This window comes from Ursus arctos, unplaced genomic scaffold (genome assembly GCF_023065955.2).
Source record: "Ursus arctos isolate Adak ecotype North America unplaced genomic scaffold, UrsArc2.0 scaffold_23, whole genome shotgun sequence".
In the NCBI taxonomy this organism is placed as follows: Eukaryota; Metazoa; Chordata; class Mammalia; order Carnivora; family Ursidae; genus Ursus; species Ursus arctos.
Window position 1 is genome coordinate 41,541,813 of NW_026622908.1, and position 12,834 is coordinate 41,554,646.

The following is a 12,834-nucleotide window of genomic DNA, read 5'->3' on the forward strand; positions in this document are numbered from 1 at the left end:
TCTGATGTTCTGGTCTGAAATCATTTCCATGGTGGTTAGCAGCTGCCAACATGCATTTTTTTTTAAAGATTTTATTTATTTATTTGACAGAGAGACAGCCAGCGAGAGAGGGAACACAAGCAGGGGGAGTGGGAGAGGAAGAAGCAGGCTGCCAGCGGAGGAGCCTGATGCAGGGTACCCAGGTGCCCCTGCCAACATGCATTTAAACGTTCGAGAGAATACAACATGCCAGGGAGATTAGTATGGTTATTATAAACAGAATAATTTCCAATGTCTGATGCACACTTCAGAGCCATGGTCCCCAAGACCCAAACCAATAAAAATCAAACGAGTCAAAGACCCTTTTGAAGGAGCCACCTTTTTAAGCCAAACAGCTTGCTCGACGTAGTTTATGTACAATTGAGTCGATGTAATTGGGTTTCAACTTCCCCACAAGTGTTAATCCAGGTGTAGCAGGTGGTGTCGGCCACAGCACAGGCACCTTGCTCGGCTGAAACATTGTGAAGGGTCCTCCTATTATCAAGAATAACTTGGTCCAGAGAATCTCAGGATTTTTGTTGGGCAGCAAATTCTGCAACATTTTCAAGAGTTAAGAAGACATCCCTGGGGCACCTGGGTGGCTCAGTTGTTAAACGTCTGCCTTCGGCTCAGGGCGTGATCCCGGCGTTCTGGGATCGAGCCCCACATCAGGCTCCTCCGCTAGGAGCCTGCTTCTTCCTCTCCCACTCCCCCTGCTTGTGTTCCCTCTCTCGCTGGCTGTCTCTATCTCTGTCAAATAAATAAATAAAATCTTGAAAGAAAGAAGAAAGAAAGAAAGAAAGAAAGAAAGAAAGAAAGAAAGAAAGAAAGAAAGAAGAAAGAAAGAAAGAAGAAAGAAAGAAAGAAAGAAAGAAAGAAAGAAAGAAAGAAAAGAAGAAAGACGTTCCTGATCATAGCCTCATTTACATTTACCCCTAACCAGGGAAGTAGGGCCCTGCCAAAGAGCATAAGTGAGTCATAAATGCCTCCTGGTAACTGCTGCTAGTTCCGGACTGGAAAGGTAACATGCACAAGGCCAGGAAATATTTAAAGGGCTACAGACCACGCAGGGAGTTTTCTTCCAACTACCTTCACCTGTGTCCCTTTGTTTGCATACAGCCTAGACACGGAGTCCCCCAAGTTTGGCACCGTTAACCAGCAACAGCGAAATGGACCAGGGGGTCTCTGACATCATGGATAGGTCAGAGTTTTTGATGACAGATCCAGCAGAAAGATGACCCTCTTAGTGATGGCCTGGGAGATACAGATGATGGTGTTATCTCTCCAGGCCAACCCCAGAGTAAACGAAAGAAAAGAGGAAAGGATTTCGTGAGTTAAAGTTTGAGGGTTTTTTTTTTTTTAAGATTTTATTTATTTATTCGACAGAGATAGAGACAGCCAGCGAGAGAGGGAACACATGCAGGGGGAGTGGGAGAGGAAGAAGCAGGCTCATAGCGGAGGAGCCTGATGTGGGGCTCGATCCCAGAACGCCGGGATCACGCCCTGAGCCGAAGGCAGATGCTTAACCGCTGTGCCACCCAGGCGCCCCAAAGCTTGAGGTTTTGACAGAGCATCTTGGGTAGAAGCACTCAGCGTCAACGGCAGCTGCTTCTCCTCCCGGTCAGTTTGGCTCAGAGGTTCCCCGGGTCTGCACAGGACCCTACGGACCAGGGAGGGTCCCTTTGAAAGAGATTCGAGGGTGGTTCTTGTTCTTAGCGATTCCAGATCAGAAGGGTAGGAGAAAATTAGCAACATTTGGGGAGTCATAGCCAGATATTTGAGGAAACTAGAAGAATTCAGGATTGAGTCCTGCTTACAGGTATGGCCCCAAACCCCAAAGACAATGAACAAGATCAGAATCTGGTATCTCTACAAAGGGCAAACAGAATTTTTCTCTCTACAATCATTTCTGCCCCTTTTATTTTTTTTTACCAAAGATAATCACAGTAAAACTAATTGATTTGCATTAAACTTGGTCTGATTATTTACACAAGTGTAGCAAGAAGAGCGATTGACCATATAAGCTCTTTTTATGGCACCTTTATGGGAACTTTTTTTTTTAAGATTTTATTTATTTATTTGACAGAGAGAGAGACAGCCAGCGAGAGAGGGAGCACAAGCAGGGGGAGTGGGAGAGGAAGAAGCAGGCTCCCAGCGGAGCAGGGAGCACCATGTGGGACTCGATCCCAGGACCCTGGGATCACGCCCTGAGCTGAAGGCAGACACTTAAGGACTGAGCCACCCAGGCGCCCCACTTTATGGGAACTTTTTATAAGGAATCTCAGATTGAACTCTTTAAAGCCTGAGGCCAGGAAGCCAAGCCAAGATTAAAGCACTTCCTTAAAGCTGTCTGGTCATATCTGAGCCTTGTGTATCTCTCTCAAATATGACATTCCAATCAAAGCTTTGGTAATATAACCAGAATCTCCAACTGTGTCCTGTTACAAAGAGAATAGATTCGTATGGAACTTATGCACATAACTAACCATATTGCCTTGGAAAGAATACTCAAGAGTTGCTGGAGGGATCAGGTAGGGCGAGAAAATTAATGTTCCATCTTCGTTTACAAAGGTATACCTTACCAAATTGTTATAAGCCATAGTAAGAGAAAAGAGAGCAAAGTGCTCTTAAATCTGGGAAAAAAATGTTAAGGAACCAGCGATGTTTCAAACAAAAAGTCATAAAAATTATAATCAACCTCATCAGTTCATTTGGTCCCACTTTATTAATTCTCGTTCTGCTTGAATCCAGTTTTTTCCATTAGTGCTGGAAATTCTTACCCAGTTCGGTTTTATGACCTTAAAGTTATTTTAAAAAGAACACCAACCCTGTATTGTAGAGTACTTTCCATGACTTTCCTTGAAGATGAAGTGTTTCGTAGGAACACTTTTGTAAAAGCATCAGAGTAGAATAATAACTCTGTAAGTGACAAAGATTTTTAAATGTCCATTATTGGGGCACCTGGGTGGTGCAGTCGTTAAGCGTCTGCCTTCGGCTCAGGGAGTGATCCCGGCGTTATGGGATCGAGCCCCACATCATGCTTCTCCGCTGGGAGCCTGCTTCTTCCTCTCCCACTCCCCCTGCTTGTGTTCCCTCTCTCGCTGGCTGTCTCTCTCTGTCAAATAAATAAATAAAATCTTAAAAAAAAATAAATGTCCATTATTAAAGATCTGATGAGAGTTCATTATAATGGAATTGATGAGAAAGTCTGGTTATTGACACAATATTTTATTTTATTTTATTTTATTTTTAAAAATTTATTTATTTGAGAGAGAGAGGGAGGGGGGAGAGTACTAATGGGGGTAGGGGCAGAGGGAGAAAAGGAGAGAGAATCTCAAGAAGACTCCCTGCCAAGCACGGAGCCCAACATGGGGCTCGATCTCAAGACCCTGAGATCATGACCTGAGCCAAAATCACAAGTTGGCCACTTAATGGGCTGAGCCACCCAGGTGCCCCTTAGTATAACTTCTTACTTGACAATGTTTCCTATGTAATTTAACATGTCAAATCAGCCTGATTAGTTTCACATCTCCCTTCTTATAAAGAGAGAGAACAAACCTTTTGAGATGTTCCAAGGACCTCCGAAAAATCCCAAAGTTAGTTTGAGATCAAACAGACTTCACTGGGGAGCCTGGGTGGCTCAGTCAGTTAAGCATCCGACTCCTGATCTCAGCTCAGATTTTGATCTCAGGGTTGTGAGTTCAAGCCTGGAGCCTGCTTTAAAAAAAAAAAAAAAAGACTTCATTTAAGAATTTGATTCTGGGGAAGTTTGTCAAAAATATCAAAAGTTTTTGGAACGCCTGGGTGGCTCAGTTGGTTACACATCTGACTCTTGATTTTGACTTAGTTCGTGACCTCTGTCTTGTGAGATCGAGCCCTGCATTGGGCTCTGTGCTGAGCGTGGAGCCTGCTTGAGATTCTCTCTCTCCCTCTCTCTCTGCCCCACCCCCATACACATATGCTGTCTCACACACATGCTCTCTCTCTAAAAGAAAAAAAATCAAAAGTTTTTAAAACTTTTGGTCAAATGGGATCATGGGTCACTGTAAAACATTACTTAATTATTTGTTTAACCAAAGTGACAATTAAAGACTTCACAGGCAAATCTAGACAGTTACATAATTCTGAGAAGAACTTAGTTCTGTTAATATTGAGAGCATTAGATTTACGTAATCAAAGACCAGAGGAAGACAGCAAACACAGGAAATAGTTTTGATAAAAAAGATCAAAGGTAGGGGTGCCTGGGTGGCTCAGCTGGTTAGGCACCCAACTCTTAAATTAGGTTCAGGTCAGGATCTCAGGGTCCTGGGATTGAGCCCTGCATCGGGATCTGTGCTCAGTGGGGAGTCTGTTTCTCCCTTTACCCCTCCCCCTGCTCGTGCTCTCTCTCTCAAATAAATAAATAAAACCTTTAAAAAAACAAAGGTAAAGAAAACCTGGTGCGCCTGGCTGGTTCAGTCAGAAGAGCATGTGATTCTTGATCTTGGGGTTGAGAGTTCAAGCCCCACATGGAGTGTAGAGATTACTTAAATAAATAAACTTAAAAAAAATAAAGAAAACCCAAGAAAATGTGTCCTTTTAGCGGATGAAAGAAAAAAAATTCAGGTTTAGTTTCACGTAAGTATGCTATTGATGTTACAGCTTTTTTTAACCTTTAAATTCACTTAGCCTGCCCACGCTACAAATCCTTTCCCAAGATTCCTTTCCACAAAACTTCCGCAACTTTGTTTCTTACATTCAAATTTGTCCTGTGTTTTTCCTCTTTCGACAAGTAGCCTCAGATTGGGACAAAATTACTTTGTTTTCCCTCAACACAAAAACATGCCTCCAATCCTTATACTTTCTCTTACCGAAAACACACGTCTTACTTTCCTTGTATGTGGAATATTTACCTTATTATTTCTAGTAGCTTACATGTTAGAATTTTTCATTCTTGAAAGAAAGAGAAGCAAAACAAAGAAAAAGAAGCGAACAATGGGAAATGTGACTCTGGCATTCTCTAGATTGGCCACTTAACGAATACATTTAGATTCTAGACAAAGTCAGTGGTGCCTGGGTGGCTCAGTCAACTGAATGTCTGACTCTTGGTTTTGGCTTGGGTCATGATCTCGGGGTGGTGGGAGCGAGCCAGGCTCCGTGCTCAGTGTGGAGTCTTCTGGAGATTTCCCTCTCCCTCGTCCCTTGCCCCTCCCCCCAGCTCGCACTCTGGCGCATGCTCTCGCCCTCTAAAAATAAATAAATAAAATCCTTTTAAATAAAAAAATATTCTGGACAGTCAGTCATTGTCTCGAGGTCTTTCTCCTGCTGACAATTTCGTAAGCAATAATAGGAACTTACCAGGCCTTTAGTAAGCCTCGGTGGAATAAAAATACTATATTCAATGCTGAGGACTCGAAGGACACGGCTGCGTTGATTAAACCAACAAGCTTAAACTAGCTTTAATACCAAACATTTCCCCACGTCACAGGACCCTGAAATTCATCGGGATTAAGTTTCTTTTTTTAAAAAATATTGATTTATTTCTTTGAGAGAGAGTGAGTGTATGAGCTCACGGACGTGGCAGGGAGGGGCAGAGGGAGAGAGAGAATCTCAAGCAGACTCCCCGCTGAGCTCGGAGCCTGACGCAGGGCTCGATCCCGCGACCCGGAGATCACAACCAGAGCCGAACCCAAGACTCAGATGTCCCACCAACTGCACCGCTCAGGCGCTCCCATCTGGATTCCGTTTCTATTAGACTTCTGAGAATTGAATGCATATAAGCACTTAATTTTCTTTAAGCCAGTTAAGGGGAGCTCTTTAACAAATTAACTTTGGCAATGCCGTCCGGAGATAGACAATGCCACACAGCTACCACACACGCACACACATGCGGACCCACGTGAACGTGCGACACAGCGAGGCCTCGTAGCTTCCACTCGCAGATTTGCACCACGAGACGAGCGTTTGTGCAGAAGACGCTCAAAGTTGCCATTGTTTTTTATTTGCTTAAATTTCAAATAACCTTTCCTTCTTTTGCTTTTCTTCTGGTAAGAATAGACAAAAGTTCCTGGAGAGGACCAGGTAGCACCCTTACGTTTCAGAGGCACAGGGACAAGCCTTTGGAGATAAATAGGGGAGGTTTGGGGAATTGGTAAAAAAGACTGGCAGACTTTGAATTTTCTGCAGCCACGCCTGAGTCCTGTAAAGACTCAAGGTGCAAAACAAGGACAGCTGTTTTTAATTCCTCAGGGAGTTGGACTGCCACCTAAAAGACAGCAAAAGACTGACACACCCATCCATCTACGTTGGAAAGGTTTTCTGTCCCTTTGGATACATTTAACACAGGGCTGAAGGCCAAAAAAAAAAAAAAAATTCTTATCAGGCTCTGAATAACAGCCAACAACCTGTCCAACTTCTAACCACAGAGCTACTTAAAAATTCTTTTAAATATTCTGTCCGTTTCAGCTAGGACAAACAGCAAATATTTCTGGCAGTATTAAACAACCCCGGGGGCCCAAGAGTCCTCCTCAGGGAGGGTGAGAAAGATACTATCTTCACAAGATCCGGAGTCACTCCCGAAAATCGATAACCATTGGCCTGGATTGGGAAAGGAAAGGAGAACGTGGCTCTGGCTCTCAGCTTGGCCTTTGATTCAGGAGCACGAGATACCCAAAGAGGGTCTTCTGTAGCCTTGAGTGGTCTCATTTCAAAAGGCACCTGCTTACCAGTCTCTCCCGAGGGGACAGGCAATTCGGATGGGATTGGAGAGGCTCAGAGTAGGACTGACGGGAGCAGGAAGCTGGCTTGCTTCGGCCTTACAGTCTTTTATTCTAGGTACCTTTTACATCTTTAATTTTTCATTAGCCTTTTACCATAAATCGTAGCCTTTGGGGGGAAAAAAAATCTTAGCCTTTTGGAGGTTTCTGCATGCCGACTAAAATGGGTATCCCGTTGTGCTTGTTTAATCTGAAAACCTTTACGTTCAAGTGCACTTTTAAAAGAACCAGCTTACCTGTTGGAACGTTCCCTGTAATGACCATTGTAACTTCCGAGTGTTTTAATTAATTAATTTATTTATTTTTAAAATTTTTAATTTTTTTGAAAGATTTTATTTATTTATTTGAGAGGGAGAGAGAGAGAGCAAGAGCAGGGGGAGGAAGAAGCAGACTGCCTGCTGAGCAGGGAGTCGGACTCGATCCCAGGACCGTGGGATCATGACCTGAGCCGAAGGCAGACACTTAACCAGCTGAGCCACCCAGGCGCCCCTAAAATTTTTTAATTTAAATTAAATACACTACAGCTTACCTGTAGTGTATTACTAGTTTCAGGGTTAGAATGCAGTGATTCATCAGTTGCAGATAACACCCAGCGCTCATCACATCACGGGCCCTCCTTAATGCCCATCCCCCCGTTACCTCATCCCCCCACTAACCCCCCCTCCAGCCCCTCAGTTTGTTCTCTATCGTTAGGAGTCTCTTATGGTTTGTCTCCCTCTCTGCTTTCATCTTATTTTATTTTGCCTTCCCTTCCCCTATGTTCATCGGTTTTCTCTTAAATTCCACATATCAGTGAGATCATATGATAATTGTCTTTCTCTAATTGACTTATTTCGCTTAGCCTAATACCCTCTAGTTCCACCCACATTGTTGCAAATGGCAAGATCTCATTCTTTTTGATGGCTGAGTAGTATTCCAGTGTGTGTGTGTGTGTGTGTGTGTGTGTGTGTGTGTGTGTATCACACCTTCTTTATCCGTTCATCTGTCAATAGACATCTGGGCTGTTCCCATAGTTCGGCTATTATGGACATTGCTGCTATAAACATTGGGGTGCATATGCCCCTTCAGATCACTACATTTGTATCTTTGGGGTAAATACCCAGTAGTGCAAATGCTGGGTCGTAGGGTAGCTCTATTTTCAGCTTTTTGAGGACCCTCCATACTGTTTTCCAGAGTGGCTGCACCAGCTTGCATTCCCACCAACAGTGCAGGACGCGACCGGCTTATCCTAACAGTCTCTGGGTTAGGCGGCAAGTGTTCTAACAGCTTTTAAATGCTTTAAATGAAAAATAATAATAATTTAAAAATAAGTAAGTAAATAAACAAACAAACGAAGGCTTTAACTGCCCACCAATTTTGGTGGACTTTTTTGATTTCCGGAGTTCTCATGAGCAACAGCCTTTATCGATACGGGACAAGACAAGGAAACACGTGCACCTTAATAGATGAGCAGTAACCGAGACACGTTACTACGTCCTGGCCCAGCCAATGGCCTCTGCACAGCCCCAACAATTCCCTTGGAACCTCGAACTGGGGAAAGAACCGAAGCAGCAGACCCCAACAACTGGGGACTGGGGACTGCCACTAACAGTTCCCATGTGGATCTTCAGAAAGAATTAAGGGCAGGGTGTGTTCCACTCGAAAATCTGGGAATCGCAGTCTAAAAGGCTGGAGGCTCGGCTCTGGGCAGAACCACCTGTCAGCTCAGGCTGACCTGTCCCGCATCTGAAAGCCGATTAGAGCAGGAGCTCAGAACCAAGAGGAACTTACCCATAGCGTCAGAAACAGCAAGAAAGAGAACTCAAAAAAGAGGTTTTAGGGTACCACCCCCATGTTTCTCATTGTCCCCAAATGGCATCAGAAGTTTGGTTTTGGGGATGCCAGGCTGGCTCCGTCAGTAGCGTCCTGTTGCGTGGAGCCTACTTAAAAAAAAAAAAAAAAAAAGGCGTTTGGCTTCGGATCCCGTCACTACTGCCAAATTAAATTTGAAGATCTAATTGGCTTTATTCAATGATTCAGGACTTGGGCGGCATCCGGCCTGGCAAATACAAAGGAGCTCCAAGGAGCTGTACAACATGGAAGACTTTTTAAGGCAAAAAGCTTTTTTTAGGCAGCAACATGGAAGTCAGAGACGAAAGAAAGGATTATTACAGTCACCTTCCTTTGGGGGGAAGGACGGGGGTCTGTCTAGCAGATGACCTCACTAGTGCGATCGGGAAATGCCACTCTGGTTTAAAATTCCACTCGTAGGAGAGGCTAAAACGGCGTTAGGTTAGGTAATAAGTCTTGGTTTGCTGGTGTGGGGCTTAGCACAAGTGACTCTATTTGGGGAAAGTTGCTTCTTTTTTTTTTTAACAGTTTTAAAAACAAATCCATGATAAACACCCATATTTTTTATTTTTAAAGAAAATTTAAAATTGTGATTCTCAATCCTGGAATCACTTGCATGCTTTTAAAAAATATCAGTGTTAGGTCAGGCCACTCCCAGGGATGCTGATGTCATTATCTGGGGTTGAGAATCACTGGTCTAGAAATAGTTTTCCTAGCCAGCAAGAAAACGTATAAAACTTGAGCCAGTTGCGAGGGTTAATTATGGCCGTACTCTGAACACCTGGTTGGTGGAGTAGTTACCATGGGTTGGGCAGGACAAAGGCAATACATAACTTCAAGTTGTTTTTCTCTAATAAACATCCTAACAAGGAAGGTTCCTATGAAAAGTAAGAATAATCGTGAGGTTATAGGTCACAGTCCATGGGAAACAACCACAAACCAAAAATACTGGCCAGAAACTAAGTGACGACAAGTTCTCGATGATACAAGAGTGAACTGTTTAAACAGGATTCCATTTGCCTGCGGTCCCCTATAATCATCTTTACGGTGACTGGCAAATAGCCCCCAGACTTCTCTACCTTAACCTCCAAAGGCACTGACCAGCCAGGGCACTAGTTTTCAAGAGCCTGGGACAACAGTCTTCTGAGCATCTCTAAGTCGTGGCTGCAGGGAGATGGTTTGCGAGGTGCCCGGGATCCGAGTATCAAGGATCGCCTGGGCAGGGCAAGATCAGGAAAGGTCAGCTGAGGGCAGATCAGCTATGGTAAGGGCTGATGGGGTCCGGGCCACTGCTGCTGACAGTTGTACCTGGGAAGGGAACTTGGCTGTCTGGGCAGAGCCGTGGGCTGTGGTGCGGCCCCGGAAAGCAGCCCCCACAATGCACCTGGTTACATTTTCACTGACCCGGGGGCAGTCAGCCTGGAGCCTGGCAACGGGAGGATCGGAAGACGTCACCAGGCCCACAACCCCGTCTCCATGACCCACACGCAACATGAACTGGATCAACGTGCTGATACTGCCTGGGCTGCCTGGCGGCAGGTGCCACCAAAAAGTGGGCTTTAAAAGAGACACTGGAAAAGGCAATTGGATGTCCGGGGTTCGGCGCCTGGGGCAGCGCACCCAGCTTTAAATTCAGTGGTTCCCCCCAAAGAGTTCCCTAGCTTTAATAGAGTGCTTGATTTTGAAGTTGGGGAGGGGCGAGGAGGCCCAGACTGGCTCTAAGAGGCCAAACCACATAATGAACCTGCCACCTTCTACTTTTCCCTTCGCATGTCCGGCCCTGGGCACCCGGGCTGCTACCATTTGCAAGTAGCACAGAAAGGCGGTGGGGATGGGGGACTGTCACCTGGTGCTTCTTTTGCGGCCACTATGCTCACTGGTTTGGGCAATTAATAGTGTTGATTCTGATGCTAATGGCCACAAATGAGAGGTGGAGACTCCTAAGGTGACCCAGCAGGGCCCACGAGGCGGGCGGTGGGAGATGATTTAGGATGGTACAAGGGACAGGAGGAAACCGCTGAGTCCCCTGGGGACAAGCCTGGGCAAATGGTAAGACATGGAGAAGACTGGAAAAGGGCGACGTGATTGTTGAGGGACCAGGCATGGGGGTGGCGGGACTGTGGGAGGAAGGGAACACCTTACATCTGGAAGGTCATGTCACAGATAGGGACGCTAATCTCTTTCTCTCGGCTCTTGTTCATGGGACATCCGGCCAGTTTAACCCAGCCATTCGCTGCCACCCTCAACTGGACCACTGACTAATAAAGAGTCTTTTTGGGGGTGGGGGGAGGAGCAGAAGGAGAGAGAGAGAGAATCTTCAGCAGGCTCCATGCCCAGCATGGAGCCCAACGCAGGGCTCGATCTCATGACCCTGAGATCATGACCTGAGCAGAAATCAAGATTGGACGCTCAACCACCCAGGTGCCCCTAATGAAAAGTCTTAATCAGACACCTGCCACCAACTACTGAATCCAAGAGGGAGCAGCCTCCATCCAGGAGGACAGAACAAGACGAACTTTCTGGACATCGGCTTGGTCCCTTTGGTTTCCTCTTGTTATTGTTGAATGGGTTTTTATGTTTCTCACAGACCGGTTGCTCTGAACTCTCCAGCACAGGTGGCAATGGGCAATCACATTGCCCTGCACTTCCTGTGGGCTTGTCAAGGTGAGGTGTGTGGCTGCAAGGCTCTCTTGCTGCATTATTTGTTCGATGACCTGTTTGCTGGCTTGGCTGTGAATGGGGACTGGGCTATGTAGGCCTGGGCAGCTCACAGAGGGGCAGCCGTGCCTACTCTAGTCTGATGGTTTCTCAGACGAGGAAAGCAGAGTTGGTCCATGGTAACCCACAGAATGGGAGAAAATATTTGCAGCTCATATATCTGAGGTGGGATGGATATCCAGAATAGATCGAGGACACCTAAAACTCCCAACAAAGACAACACAATTCAAAAATAGGCAAAGGACTCGAATAGACATTTTCTAAAGACAGACAAATGGCCAATAAATGAGCACATGAAAAGGTGCTCAACATCAGTGATCATCAGGGGAATGCACGTGGAAACTACAATGAGACACCACCCAACATGCATTTGACGGCTGCTATCAGCAAAATAAAATAACAGGCGTTGGCGAGGATGTGGAGAAATTGCAACATTTGCTCACTATTGGTGGGAACGTAAGATGGCGCGGCCACTGTGGAAAGCGGTATGGCGGTTCCTCCAAACATTAAAAATGGAATTACATAATGATCCAACCATTCCACTTCTGGGTATACGCCCCAAAGAACTGAAAGCGGGACATCCAAGAAATATCTCTATATCCAGGGTTATTGACAGCATTAGTCACAAGAGCTAAAATGTGGAAGCAAACCACGTGTCCATTGATGGATGAACGGATAAACGGAAAATGGTATAGACAGACAACGGAAAATTATTCAGCCTTAAAAGGAAGGAAATTCTGAACACGCTACAGCGTGGATAACCACAAGGACATCATGCGAAGTGAAATAAGCCAGTCACAAAAACCCAAATCCGTATTCCTCCGTTTATATGAGGTGCTTAGAGTGGTCAAAATCATAGAGACGGGGAGTAGAAGGATGGTTGCCAGGGGCAGGGGGTGTGGGGGATGGGGAGTTAGCGTTTCATGGGGACAGAATTTCAGTTCGACAAGGTGAAGAGTTATAGAGGTGGACACTAGCGATGGTTGCATAACATTATGAATGTACTTAATACCGCTGAACTGTGCATTTAAACATGGTTAAGATGGCAAATTTTATGTGTATTTTATCACAATTTTTTAATCACAATTTTAAAAATTGAAAAAGTACTTGGTTCAAGCCCCTATCCGTACAATTAATTTCAGTCTCTGATGGGGTGGCCTCGGCTGCAAGTAGAAGGTCGGGGGTGGAGTTTTGGGGGAATGTGTTGGCCATGGCCCCCTGGTGGCCCCACACATGTCCACACAGGCCCCGCAGGCAGAAGCTTGAACCACAGCTCTTCTGATTCTGGGGAAGAAGCTGTGGTCCTCCGGGACACCAGAGGGTGGGAGTGGGAGGACTGTGGGAGCCACCACGTGGCCATCTGCCCCTCCCCCACCTATGTACCCGGAAGCATCATGAGACTTTCCTGTCGCCTCCGTGTGCTGATGTGGTCTGAGGCCTCTGACCACCCCCCTCAGGAGAGAGCTGCAGGATATAAAAGCACTCAGCCGTCGTCTGGAGCAGGCTTCTCAGC

At 45.6% G+C, this 12,834-nt stretch overlaps 1 long non-coding RNA gene across 3 annotated transcripts in view; it reads right to left on the bottom strand.

Moving 5' to 3' along the window:
• LOC113244122 (uncharacterized) overlaps positions 1-12,834 on the bottom strand; it is a 65,429-nt gene that overhangs the window by 14,654 nt on the left and 37,941 nt on the right. The window lies entirely within an intron of this gene.